This window comes from Prionailurus viverrinus, chromosome X (genome assembly GCF_022837055.1).
Source record: "Prionailurus viverrinus isolate Anna chromosome X, UM_Priviv_1.0, whole genome shotgun sequence".
Taxonomy (NCBI): Eukaryota; Metazoa; Chordata; class Mammalia; order Carnivora; family Felidae; genus Prionailurus; species Prionailurus viverrinus.
This window is the reverse complement of record NC_062579.1, coordinates 114,382,671-114,395,570: the sequence shown is the minus strand read 5'-3', so window position 1 is coordinate 114,395,570 and position 12,900 is coordinate 114,382,671. Positions and strand designations below refer to the sequence as shown.

General features: G+C 39.1%; 1 pseudogene; it reads left to right on the top strand.

Moving 5' to 3' along the window:
* The window catches only part of LOC125157082 (60S ribosomal protein L31-like), a 92,009-nt pseudogene extending 84,199 nt beyond the window's left edge, over nucleotides 1–7,810 (top strand).
* The last annotated feature ends 5,090 nt before the right edge of the window (nucleotides 7,811–12,900 follow it).

The window sequence follows — 12,900 nt, the reverse complement described above, 5'->3', positions numbered from 1 at the left end:
CACTGATTTTTTAAAAAATATTTTTTAACATTTATTCATTTTTGAGAGACAGAGACAGAACATGAGTGGGGCAGGGGCAGAGAGAGAGGGAGACACAGAATCCGAAGCAGGCTCCAGGCTCTGAGCTGTCAGCACAGAGCCTGACACAGGGCTAGAACTCACAGACTGAGATCATAATCTGAGCTGAAGTTGAATGCTTAACTGACAGAGCCACCCAGGTGCCCCCTCACTAATTATTTGACTAATGTCAACCATGTTATACCTACTCACATATATGCAGGTTTATATTGAAAACAATCATAAGAACATGGTGTATCAATTCATAGGAAGCTCAAAGCTCTCAGATGAATTTTGGCTGCCATGGATTGAATTTCTCTTGAAATTCACCCTCACTGACTAGGGTTTGGGGAATTGCTGGTGCTAATCAGTTTAGGGGGAGACAAAGGAAGGATTTCTCTAATTTATTGTATTAAAATAAACTTTCAATTGGAAGTAAGTGTTCATGTAAATTGGTGTCATGTACAAGCCTAGGCATTAGCATTCCATTAACTGTTAGTTGTAGTTTTGTTGTCTTACGGTGGAATTGTTCAATTCAGGAAGGGGATAAAGAGTTAAAATGTACAAATGGCAAAACAAGCCCTCTTCATATGTGAGTGATGCTTGGATGGAGGCAGAAGATACTAGCAGCAGTTTGTCCTTGCCCTGTATGAATTAATGATTGAGATGTGAGTCACAAGGGAAGTAAGACTGTCCCCAAACAAGGTAACTGAGGGGACTCCCAGGGAGGGGAATGTGGAAGGCATTATGAGATAGGATATTCTTAATCTTTTCATAAAATCCATCAGAACAATTGGACAGTCCATTAAAACTTGGCATGTTACCAGCCACATCTAGACATCCAGAGAGTATACTGCCATCAGTCACAAAGGACATTCTGTCCTAGACACCCTAAGCCGACACCATGTAGCAATGGTAGTGTGTCAGTGGGATCATGGCACAAGTTCTGTCTTATGGCAGTCATGAGGGTTTCTGTGCACCGTATCCTAGATGTTACCAGAACTGTAACAGGAGACACACAGAGTTCATTTTATCAGGTCTCTTCATTGTATGGCAGGAGATATTGGCAAGCTGTCTTACCCAAAGATGCACAACAAACCTCCTGTTTCTTAGTCTGATGATCTTCCTATTATAAGAAATAACTTATTTTGATTCTTGCTTGTGTTCCTTAAACATACCTCATAAGGCATTTAAACTGTATGTTTAATATATACAAGGAAAATCAATAGAGAAGGAAAATCATTGCCATCACAGTGGCCATATAATAGCACTTTTCTTAGGCTGCTGTGGTGGTCATATCCAAAAGAATAGTAGCTTTATTAAGGAGACCAATTATCTTGACTCATTGTATGCCAACACCCTTCTACCAAACACATTCTTTCCTGTTTATGTCACACCACCTGAGAGGTCTTGAAATATAAGTCCAGCAAAAGAGAAATGTCAAGTTCTATTGCCAGTTGCTTCTAATCTGGATCATATCAAAGGTTGCATGATATTGCCCACATGTTCAGCATACTCCCAGGGGAAAGAATAATAAGTGCTGTCTGAAGGACATTTTGTTTCTTGAACATATTCCTTTTATGCCAATAGCTGTGGTGGGCTGGTGGGCTCCAGGGCTAAACGCATAGACCCACAATGATTTCTTATTGGCAGACAAGTTGCTATTACTTTCCTTGCATGCTCTTTTCCATTCCCAAATGGTCTCCCTTTGGGGCCTCCCATGATTACCCCCATCCCTTTCTCTCCCCACTCCCTGCACCCCCCCAGCCTTGAAAGCTATCTGTTGTATTACACAAGTCTGCAGTGTTACAGCAGTTTGGACCCAGCTCCCAGACAGATACTTTGATTCAGGAAATACTTGTCAGAACGCAGACTCAGCTTATCTCCATTTGGGATGAATGAATTACAGGAGCAAGTCTTCTGTTCTTTTGCCAAGTTCACAGTCCATAAGCACAGAATGCTTTCAAGCATGTGTTGACTGGAGATGTATGTTAGTTATATGTTGTGATTCATGGAGGCATCCTTCCTTCCTTGTAACACCTCATTTGTCAAACTTTGGTAGGAAATGAGCTATTTCACATATGTGAGTTATTCAGGTAGGATGTTACTCTTTAAGTACTAAAGCTTGACTTATTTTAGTTTCTCTCCTTTTTAAATATATATATATATACATATATATAATTTTTTAATGTTTATTTTTGACAGAGAGAGAGAGAGAGACACAGCATGAGCAGGGGAGGGGCAGAGAGAGAGGGAGACATAGCATCTGAAGTAGGCTCCAGGCTCTGAGCTGTCAGCACAGAGCCTGACACAGGGCTAGAACTCACAGACCATGAGATCATGACCTGAGCCAAAGTCAGATGCTCAACTGACTGAGCCACCGAGGTGCCCCTATTTATATATATTTTTGAGAGAGAGAGAGAGAGAGAGAGAGAGAGAGAGAGAGAGAGAATAAGCTGGGGAGGGTCAGAGAGAGAGGGAGAGAGAGAATCCCAAGCAGGCTCCACATTGTCAGTGCAGAGCCTGATGCAGGGCTCGAATCCATGAACCATGTGATCGTGACTTGAGCCCAAATCAAGAGTCAGATGCTTAACCGACTGAGCCATCCAGGCACGCCTATTTTAGTCTCTTTTATGGACAGGTTGCTTAAATGAATTGTATACTCCTCTGACTTATACACTGAATAGAATAGACCATACTGATCCTGTTGTTAAAGCTTAAGGGTGAATATGAGCATCAGTGATTTTATTGTGTCCTGAGACAGTGCTTTCCAAAGGAACTATTAAGGGGTGTGAGACAACTCCCTATACTCAGTGGCCCCAGCTTGTCATACTAGAGTATGTAAATTCTGGTTCCTGCTTTGGGAAATTATCCATGTTGCTTTCATTCCTCGGAGCTACCAGTTGGAAGAATCTCTTCTTTCCTCGTTGGCTACATGGTCCCCCGGCATTTCCCCCTCCCCCTCCCAACTACACCGTGTCCATCTTCCATTTTCCTGCAGCTGATATTCTGTTCACTGGGAAACCACAACCAAACATGTTAGAATTGTGTATGCAGGAAGAGGGAATGAACAGATTCTGTAAGGTTGCAGAGAGCACTAATAAGAAGGAAGCGTGGGAACAGAAACATCTGAAATTTGACACATCCCATTTGAATGCTCAAGGTTTCTTTTTGTCTCCTTCCCAATTCTAGGCTGTGTTGTAGAGAAGTGTTGTTTACATTGTTTATTATGGCAGGGCCCTAGGATTCTGCTGAGGTGCCAGAGGCACGAGAGGTATGTGTGTATGTGTAGGGGGACGGTTGCAGTGTTAGGGTTGTGGCTTATTGCAGAGGGAGGCCATTGATCACACTCTGTGTCCATTCTAACCAGAGCAGTATCCCTTTACATATTTTGCACATTGAAGGTAAGATTCATCAACAGACATACAGATGATAAAAAAACAAAACAAAAGCAACAATTACAAAAATAAAACAATTTATGTTCCTTGAAAAAGGGGGAGGGGGCACCTGGGTGGCTCAGTTGGTTAAGCATCTGACTCTTGGTTTGGGCTCATGATCTTGTGGTTTTGTGAGTTCAAGCCCCACATGGGGCCCTGTGCTGACAGTGAGGAGCCTGCTTGGGATTCTCTCTCTCTCTCTCTCTCTCTCTCCCTCCCTCCCTCCCTCCCTCCCTCCCTCTCTCTGCATATCCCCCACTCACACAATCTCTCTCAAAAATAAACATAAAGAAAAAAGATAAATTGGTATAACTAATGTGGTAGTATAATTAGGTAAATAAATGCTCAGTTACACTCTCCTAGAGCATGCTTTATAATCTGCTGTTATTATGGGTTGGAAAGGCATTTAGCATTTTCTAGGTATTAGGATGTCATCTAGTCCAAAGAGTTTAACTCAGTTTTGAGGATAAATAACACAACATTTAAAAATTGCAAGTACCAGGACACCTGGGTGGCTCAGTCAGTTAAGCGTCCACCTCTTGGTTTTGGCTCAGGTCATGATCTCACGGCTTTGTGAGTTTGAGCCCCACATTGGTCTCTGCAGTGACAGTGTGGAGCCTGCTTAGGATCTTCTCTCTCTCTCTCTCTCTCTCTCTCTCTCTCTCTCTCTTTCTCTCTTCCCATCCCCTACTCATGCTGTCTCTGAATCTTTAAAAAAAATTAACTTAAAAATAAATTGCAAGTACCATTTTACCTAAACTGTACATTTCTTTTTCCTATCTGAGTTGAACAGTGGAGCATGTAAAAGTCCAATAGAAACAGTGAAGTCCAATAGAAATGTAATGTTAACTAAGGTATGGAATTTAAGATTTTCTAATGGCCATGTCAGAAAGTAAAAATAAATAGGCAAAAATAATTCTAATAATTTAATATCTTATTTAACATGGTATATCCAAAATATCTTAATTTTAACATATAATCAATGTAAAAAATCATACTGCTTTAGTTTTTAACTTCAAATTACTTCAAATGATGTAAAATTAAATATGCAATTCCTCATTCACACTAGCCACGTTCTGCCACATGTGTCTAGTGACTACTATATTAAATAGTATGATTTTAGAACATTTTGATACATTTAAAATGTTCAACAAAGATTGGCTGGCCCTTTCATAGGAAGAGCTTAAAGCAAAATCTCATTAATTTGGACTCCACTAGTTTGGAAATATGATAATTTTATCAGAGTTCAGCTGAAGTTTACAGTCTGATTGCTCTGTGGAGGAAGGTTTGACTTGGCACATTCACCATATAAATCAGATCACAGAAGGCATGTTTAATCCACTTAAGAGTATTAAGCATTTTTTGGGACTTTAGCACATTTATGAATGCAAAAATATTCTGTTATGCATAGCAGAGTGTCCTATATTTATTAAAAGGCATAACAGGGTAACGTTTCCTTTGTGATACTTTGTAAGCAGTTAGTTATTATTACACTGTTTTTGAAGGATTTGTATAAGTCAGATTTCCTTTAAAGTTGTCCAAAAGTGTGATTTGTTAATATTTCAGTTAATTGTTACTTAAATAAAACTTCACAAATATAGTCTATGTCAGCTTAAATGTAACAGTAACATGGTGCTTTGTTTTGCGGTGATACTGTCTCCCAGGGCAGTGAAGTTAAAATGAGACAAGGTGCTTCATAACTTATAAAATATCTCATGCATGTTATTCACTCAATCAGTAAGGAGTTCTTTACTGGCTTTTATAAGCCAAACTTTGTGGTAGATAGTAGGGATATAGCTGGGAACCAGATGGACACACATGACCCCAGCCCTCAGGAGCTTACAAGCTGGTGGGGAGATACAGGAAAATAAATAGGGAATTAACGTAGAGAGTGGTAAGCAATATGATAGGGGAAACTCCAGTTGCTAAGAAAACATATAGGAGAGCCATATAACTCAGACTAGTTGGACAGGATAGTCAGGGAAGCCTTCCTGGAAGAAATGACATCTAGGCTGAAACCTGAAAGTTGATTTCGAGTTAGCGAGGTGAAGGAGTACACTGAATGCCTCAGAAAGAGGAAGCAGCATGCACAAAACCTAAGAGGTGAGAAGGAGAACATGAAGTTGTCTTGGAACGGAAAGTAGTTCTGTGCTACTGCAGTAGGGAGTCCAGATGAAAGAAGGAACCATGGTGAAGGTGGGAAGGCCAGTAGGAACCGGATCATAAAGGACCTAAGGAAGTTCGACTTTGTTTGTTCATCTGTTTGTTGGTTTGTTGGTTTATGGATTTATTTATCGGTTTATTATTTTAAAGTTTTTATTTAAATTCTATTTAGTTAAATACAGTGTCATATTAGTTTCATGTGTACAATATAGTGTTTCAACACTTCCATATGACATCTGGTACTCATCACGAGTGCGTTCCTTAATCCCCATCACCTATTTCTCCTTTATCCCCTCTACCTCCCCTCTGGTAACCATCAGTTTGTTCTCTACACTTAAGAGCTTGCTTCTTGGTTTCTCTGTCTTCTTTCCCCTTTGTTTATGTTTGTTTTGTTTGTTAAATTCCACATAGGAGTGAAATCATGGTATTTGTCTTTTTCTGACTGACTTATTTCACTTAGCATAATATTCTCTAGTTCCATCACGTCATTGCAAATGACAAGATTTCATTCTTTTTGATGGCTGAATAATGTCCACTGTGTGTGTGTGTATGTGTATAATGCATGTATTGTATATATATATTGTATGTATGTATATACATATATGTATGTATGCATGTGTGTGTATACACACACACACACACACACACCACTTCTGTGATGGATACTTGTGCTACTTCCATATTTTGGCTTTTGTAAATAATGCTGCTAAAAACATATAGGCCTATGTATTCCTTTGAGTTAATGTTTTTGTATTCTTTGGGTAAATACCCAGTAGTGTGATTACTGGATCATAAGGTAGTTCTATATTGAATGCTTTGAGGAACCTGCATACTGTTTTCCAGAGTGGCTGCACCAGTTTGCATTCCCATCAACAGTGCACAAGGGTTCCTTTTTTTCCACATCCTCATCAGTACTTGTTGTTTCTTACATTTTTGATGTTAGCCATTCTTACAGGTGTGACGTGATATCTCATTGTAGGGTTGATTTGCATTTCCCTGATGATGAGTGACGTTGAGCATGTTTTCAAGTGTCTGTTGGCTATCTGAATGTCTTCTTTGGAGAAATGTCTTTTCATGTCTTCTGCCCATTTTTAATTGGATTATTTGATTTTTGGGGTGTTAAGTTTATAACTTCTTTATATATTTTGAATAAAAGTGAAAACATAATGGTCCAAAACCTCTGGGATGCAGCTAAAGTGGTTCTAAGAGGGAAATTTATAGCAATACAGGCCTATCTCAAAAATCAAGAAAAATCTCAAATAACCTAATCTTGCACCTAAAGGAGCTAGGAAAAGAACAATTAAGAAAACCTGAAACAAGCAGAAGGAAGTAGATAATAAAGATTAGAGCAGAAATAAATGATATAGAAACTAAAAAAGCCATAGAACAGACCTATGAAACCAGGAACTGGTTCTTTGAAAAAAATCAATAAAATTGGTAAACCTTTAGCTAGACTTATCAAGAAGAAAAGAGAGAGGACTCAGATAAATAAAATTACAAATGAGAGAGGAGATATAACAACAAACACCACAGAAATACAATCATAAGAGAATATTATGAAAAACTATATGCCAACAAATTGTGCAACCTGGAAGAAATGGATAAATTCCTAGAAACATATAAACTACCAAACCTGAAAAAGGAAGAAATAGAAAATTTGAACAGACCAATAACCAGCAAAGAAATTGAGTCAGTAATCAAAACCTCCCAATAGCTTCTCCCACAATACTTCGTGCTTTTCCTTTCCAACTGGGGCCTTGCAGAATTGCTCCTGCAAAGAAGGATAGTGAGGATGGCTATTCTGCCATCGACAAGGTAATGACCAGGGGATATACAATCAACATTCACAACTGCATCCGTGGAATGGGTTTCAAGAAGCATGTCCCTTGGGCACTCAAAGAACTGGAAATTTCCCATTAAGGAGATGGGAACTACAGATGTACACATTGATACTAGACTCAACAAAGCTGTCTGGGCCAAAGGAATAAAGAATGTTTCATACTGTATTCATGTGCAGTTGTCCAGAAAATGTATCAATAATGAAGATGCACCAAACAAGCTCTATACGTTGGTTACCTATGTACTTGTCACAACTTTAAAAAAATCTACAGATAGTTAAAGTGGATGAAAAGTACCCACTGATTTTCAAATAAAGGTATAAAAATGCCCTCCCCAAACCTCCCGACAAACAAAAGTTCAGGACCAGATGGCTTTACAGGGAAATTCTGTATAACATTTAAGGAAGAATTAATACTTATTCTTCTTAAACTATTTCAAAAAATAGAGGAAGGCAAACTTCCAAATTCATTCTGTGAGACCAGCATTACCATGATACCAAAGCCAGGTAAAGACACCACTAAAAAAGAGAACTACAGGCCAGTATCCCTGATGAACATAGATGCAAAAATCCTTGATAAAATACTAGCAAACTGAATCCAACAATACATTTAAAAAACTCATTCACCACGATCAGGTGGAATTTATTCCTGGGTTACAAGGGTGGTTCACTAATCACAAATCAATCAATGTCATATATCACATCGATAAGAAAAAGGATAAGAACCATATGATCATTTCAACAGATACAGAAAAAGCATTTGACAAAGTACAACATCCATTCATGATAAAAATCCTCAACAAAGTAGGTTGTGAGGGAACATACCTCAACATAATAAAGGCCACATATGAAAAACCCACTGTTACCATCATCCTCAATGGGGAAAAACTGTGAGCCTTTCTCCTAAGGTCAGGAATCAGACAGGATGTCCAATCTCACCACTTTTATTCAACACAGTACTGGAAGTCCTGGCCAAAGCAATCAGACAACAAAAAGAAAGAAAAGGCATCCAAATCAGTAAGGAAGAAGTAAAACTTTCACTATTTGCACATGACATGATACTATATATAGAAAACCTGGAAGGCTCCACCAAAAAACTGCTAGAACTGATAAATGAATTCAGTAAACTTGCAGGATGCAAAATCAGTGTGCAGAAACCTGTTGCACTTCTACACACCAATAATGAAGCCTCAGAAAGAGAAATTAAGGAATCAATCCCATTTACAATTGCACCAATAAACATGAGATATCTAGGAACATACTTAACCAAAGAGGTGAAAGACCTGTACTCTGAAAACTATAAAACACCAATGAAAGACACTGAAGATGACACAAAGAAATGGAAAGACATTCCATGCTCATGGATTGGAAGAACAAATATTGTCAAAATGTCTATACTACCCAAGGCAATCTACACAGTAATGCAATCCCTGTCAAAATACCAACAGCACTTTTCACAGAACTAGGACAAACAATCCTAAAATTTGTATGGAACCATAAAAGACCCCAAATAGCCAAAGCAACCTCGAAAAAAGAAAGCAAAGCTGGAGGCATCACAATTCCAGACTTCAAGTTATATTACAAAGGTGTAGTAATCAACACAGTATGGTAGTGGCACAAAAGTAGCCACACAGATCATTGGAGCAGAATAGAAAACCCAGAAACGAACACACTTTTGTATAGTCAATTAATCTTTGACAAAGCAGAAAAGAATATCCAATGGGAAAAAGACTATCTCTTCAGCAAATGCTGTTGGGAAAACTGGACAGCAACATGCCAAAGAATGGAACTGGACCACTTTCTTACACTATAAAAAAAATAAATTCAAAATGGATTAAAGACCTAAATGTGAGACCTAAAACCATTAAAATCCTAGAAGTGCACACAGGCGATAACTTCTTTTTCATTGGATGGAGCAACTTCTTTTAAGATATGCTTCCTGAGGCAATGGAAACAAAAACAAAAATATTCAGACTACATCAAAATGAAAACCTTCTGCACAGCAAAGGAAACAACCAACAAAACTACAAGGTAACCTATGGAATGAGAGAAATTATTTGCACATGACATCCGATAAAGAGGAAGTTGGACTTTATTTTATCCCCAGGACAATGAGTGATCATCCCAATATTTTATGCAGGGGGGTTTCATGATCTGGTTGCATTTTGGAATGAACACTTCAGTGACTTCAAGGTTAAGGGGCTGTGGAAGGGTGAGAATGGAAGCATTGAAATCAGTGAGGTCTTGACTGGAGACACTGGGGGCTTGAATCAAGGGACTGAAGGGAGGGAGTCAGAATTTAATAGGTATTTATGGAGGTAAAAATAATAAAACTTAGTGTTTGATGATATGTAAGGGGAGAGGGATACGGAGGAGTGACATGGAAAACTGGGTAAATGGTGGTAACTGCCATTCATTAAAATACAGAAAAGTGCAGGTGGAGCAGGTTTTAGAGAGGGTGATGAGAGCATGAGGTCAGTTGTGGACGTTCTGCAGCTGGTGTCCCATGGGCAGGCTCCAAGTGTGTATGTCCTGCAGTTGCTTGGATTTCTGTGTAACTAGAGTCTGCTGAGATACACTGGCCTTTGAAATTCAAATGGAAATGATTCAAACCACATTCCACATGCAGTGGGAACTCTACATCCTTCCCTAAGTCTCAGTAGATTCTTGAGGGGGTGATTAATGTTTTTCCTCCTTGCCTCTAGACCTCAATTCTTGCCTCTGCTGAGTTGGTTCAGTTGATGGATCATTTTTCTGCCCTGGTTTTGTGCCACATTACCCCAGCTGTTGAACTCAGCTACTTCGCCTTAATTTTCACAAAGCCCAGACCAAAAACTCAATCACACAAGGCCATTGTATATGCAGCAGGTTTGACTCAGTGATTTGTGGAGATGCAAGGGGGTTCGGTGGCAGCAATGCAGAGCAATTTTAAAATGAATAACTGTCATCCTTGTTCTTGAGAAGCCCTGGGCCAACCTGTCAACCTCAGTGGCAGCCTCCTCCTAAATTGCTTTGACCTCTCTACTTTGTCTCTCTCAGTGCCTCCTAGCAATGGAAACAAACACAAGTAAAACAAAACCAAGCCTCCTATTTTATTATGCAAAATTTCTTTATAGTTGCTTATTTCAAGCCATATTTGAACATCCAAAGATTCATAATGTCTTCTTCTAACAGTGGTCTGTATGTTCTGAGTTCTCCCCAATCGTCCCTCCTCTCTTCCTCCAGCCACCACATCTCTGTATGGAGAAGAAGGGGTATGAGTTATTTCACCACTGATAGGAATAGTACTCCCTAGAAGAGAAATGGCCACAGCTCGTTTTTATTTTAAATATTCATTTGTTTCCCTTCGTTATATAACTCTGGCTCTTGACAGTGGGCTGGAGGTAGGGGTTTGACAGTCAACAAAAGAGAGCTTCTATTTGAAGCAGTACAAGTAGGTGTGAGCACCCATCGAGAACGTGTAAAATGAGAAGAGCAGGTGGCCTAGGACTAAAACCTGTGATCCAAAGACATTTAAGCCTTAAATTCTAAGGGAGCTACAGAAGAAAAGGGGCCAGCCAAGTGAATTAAGGAGGGTCAAGAACCAGGAAGAAAAGCAGCAGAGTGTTTTGTCATGAGTACCAAGGCAGGGAGGTGCTATGTCTTCTTAGAAAGGAGGTGAAATCTGGATTTGTGTGTCTTTGTAACCTAGGGCCTGTCAGAGTGCCTGGGCTGTGACAAAGGCTCAAGGAATATTTGTTGAATTGAAACAGGCAACTTGCTAATCTGACTTCTACTTTCTCATACTTGACCCAGCCGCTTTCTCAATTATTTTCCATATATTTTCAACATATTCCTCATACCCTCATCACATGACTTAGCTTGAGGTCCTTTGACAGTGTTTCCTCAACATCTTTTTTCTCATGCTTACAGCTTAAATTTGTCTCTGTGGGTGCCCTCTCTACCTCAACTTTTGTCTCTTTTTCCATTGTGTTTTAGAGAAGATGATGTTTTTTTTCCCCCCTTTTGCCAGGGCTTAACTATACTGCTTACCAACTGTTCCCTTCAGGGGAACTCTGATTTGTGATAATGAGAAGCTCTAGTGAGCAACTAGCCTAGATTAAGAAAAATTATGAACTCCATTATCATTAAACACCATTTGATAAACAGTAACTTTGCAAACATTGCCTCCAGGGTAGTGGTGCTAGTAAGGGGAGAGAAATATGAAAAAGGCTCATGGTGCGGAGAAAAATGGGAACTCTGGTCCACGTAACTTCTTTACTTCCTTTCTACTGGAAACTTCTGGAGAGAGGACTATACTCAGTTCTAGTTCTTCACAACTCACTTGTACTTAACCCCTTGTAGTCTGACTTCCTGTGTTGCCAGAACTGCCGTCCACAGGATTTGGCTTACCAAGTGAATGGATTTTCCTTCAGACCTTATCCACCTCATCTGATTTGCAATATTGGATACTGTCAGCTTCTTTTTTCCTTCCTTTGATTCACTAAAACTCCATTCAATAGCTTCTCATCTCTTTTCTCCCCTTTCTTATGGAAGCTCATCATTTTCTAATGTCCTTTCTAACTGGAGACTGCCTTTTGAATGAACTCCAGGCTTGCACTTTGAACTGTCTGCTGAACATCTAAATTTGAACAGTAATTCGAAACTACATATCTAAAAACAGATATTTTACTTGATTGGATCCTGGTTTAAAAACCAACTATAAAAGACATTATTTGTAAAATCAGGTACATTTGGATATGAACTAACTCCGATATTAGGGAATTATTAAATTTCAAGGTGTGATAGTAGTATTGTGGATTTATAAGAAAACAACCTTATTCTTAGGAGATGCATGCTGAAGTATTGAGGAGTAAATTGTCATGATATCTGCAACATACTTTTAAATAGTTGAGAAAAGATATACGTACACACAAACATGCATAGAGACAGGAAGCAAATATAACACAATGGTAACAATTGTGGAATCTAGATAGTTGCTATAGAGAGGTGCTCATTGTGCCATTGTGTGACCTTTTTTGGTATGTTTAAAACATTTAATAATAATTAATTGGGCAAAATGTTTATAATCTCTTCACTGGTCCCACACCAGCTATTCCTTCCTGATTTGCCAATAGGACCATAGTCTTCAGTGTAGTGGGCACCTATAAATTTCTCGCCTAGCACACTTTTCCAGAAACTACTTCTCTCAGCCCTTTACATGGCTGCGCAGTGACATTCTGTGTTGTGTGGCCCAAAGCACCTGACCAAATCTTCAATAAATCCATTCTCTTGGATTTTTGGATTTGGGACTTAGAGGGCCTCTTAATGGCTGAAGCTACAAGATGTAAAACATCTACAAGATGTAAAACATAGGAACATTGGTTGCTAGGTTTTCTGCCATATGAAAAAATAGAGTTTGCAGTG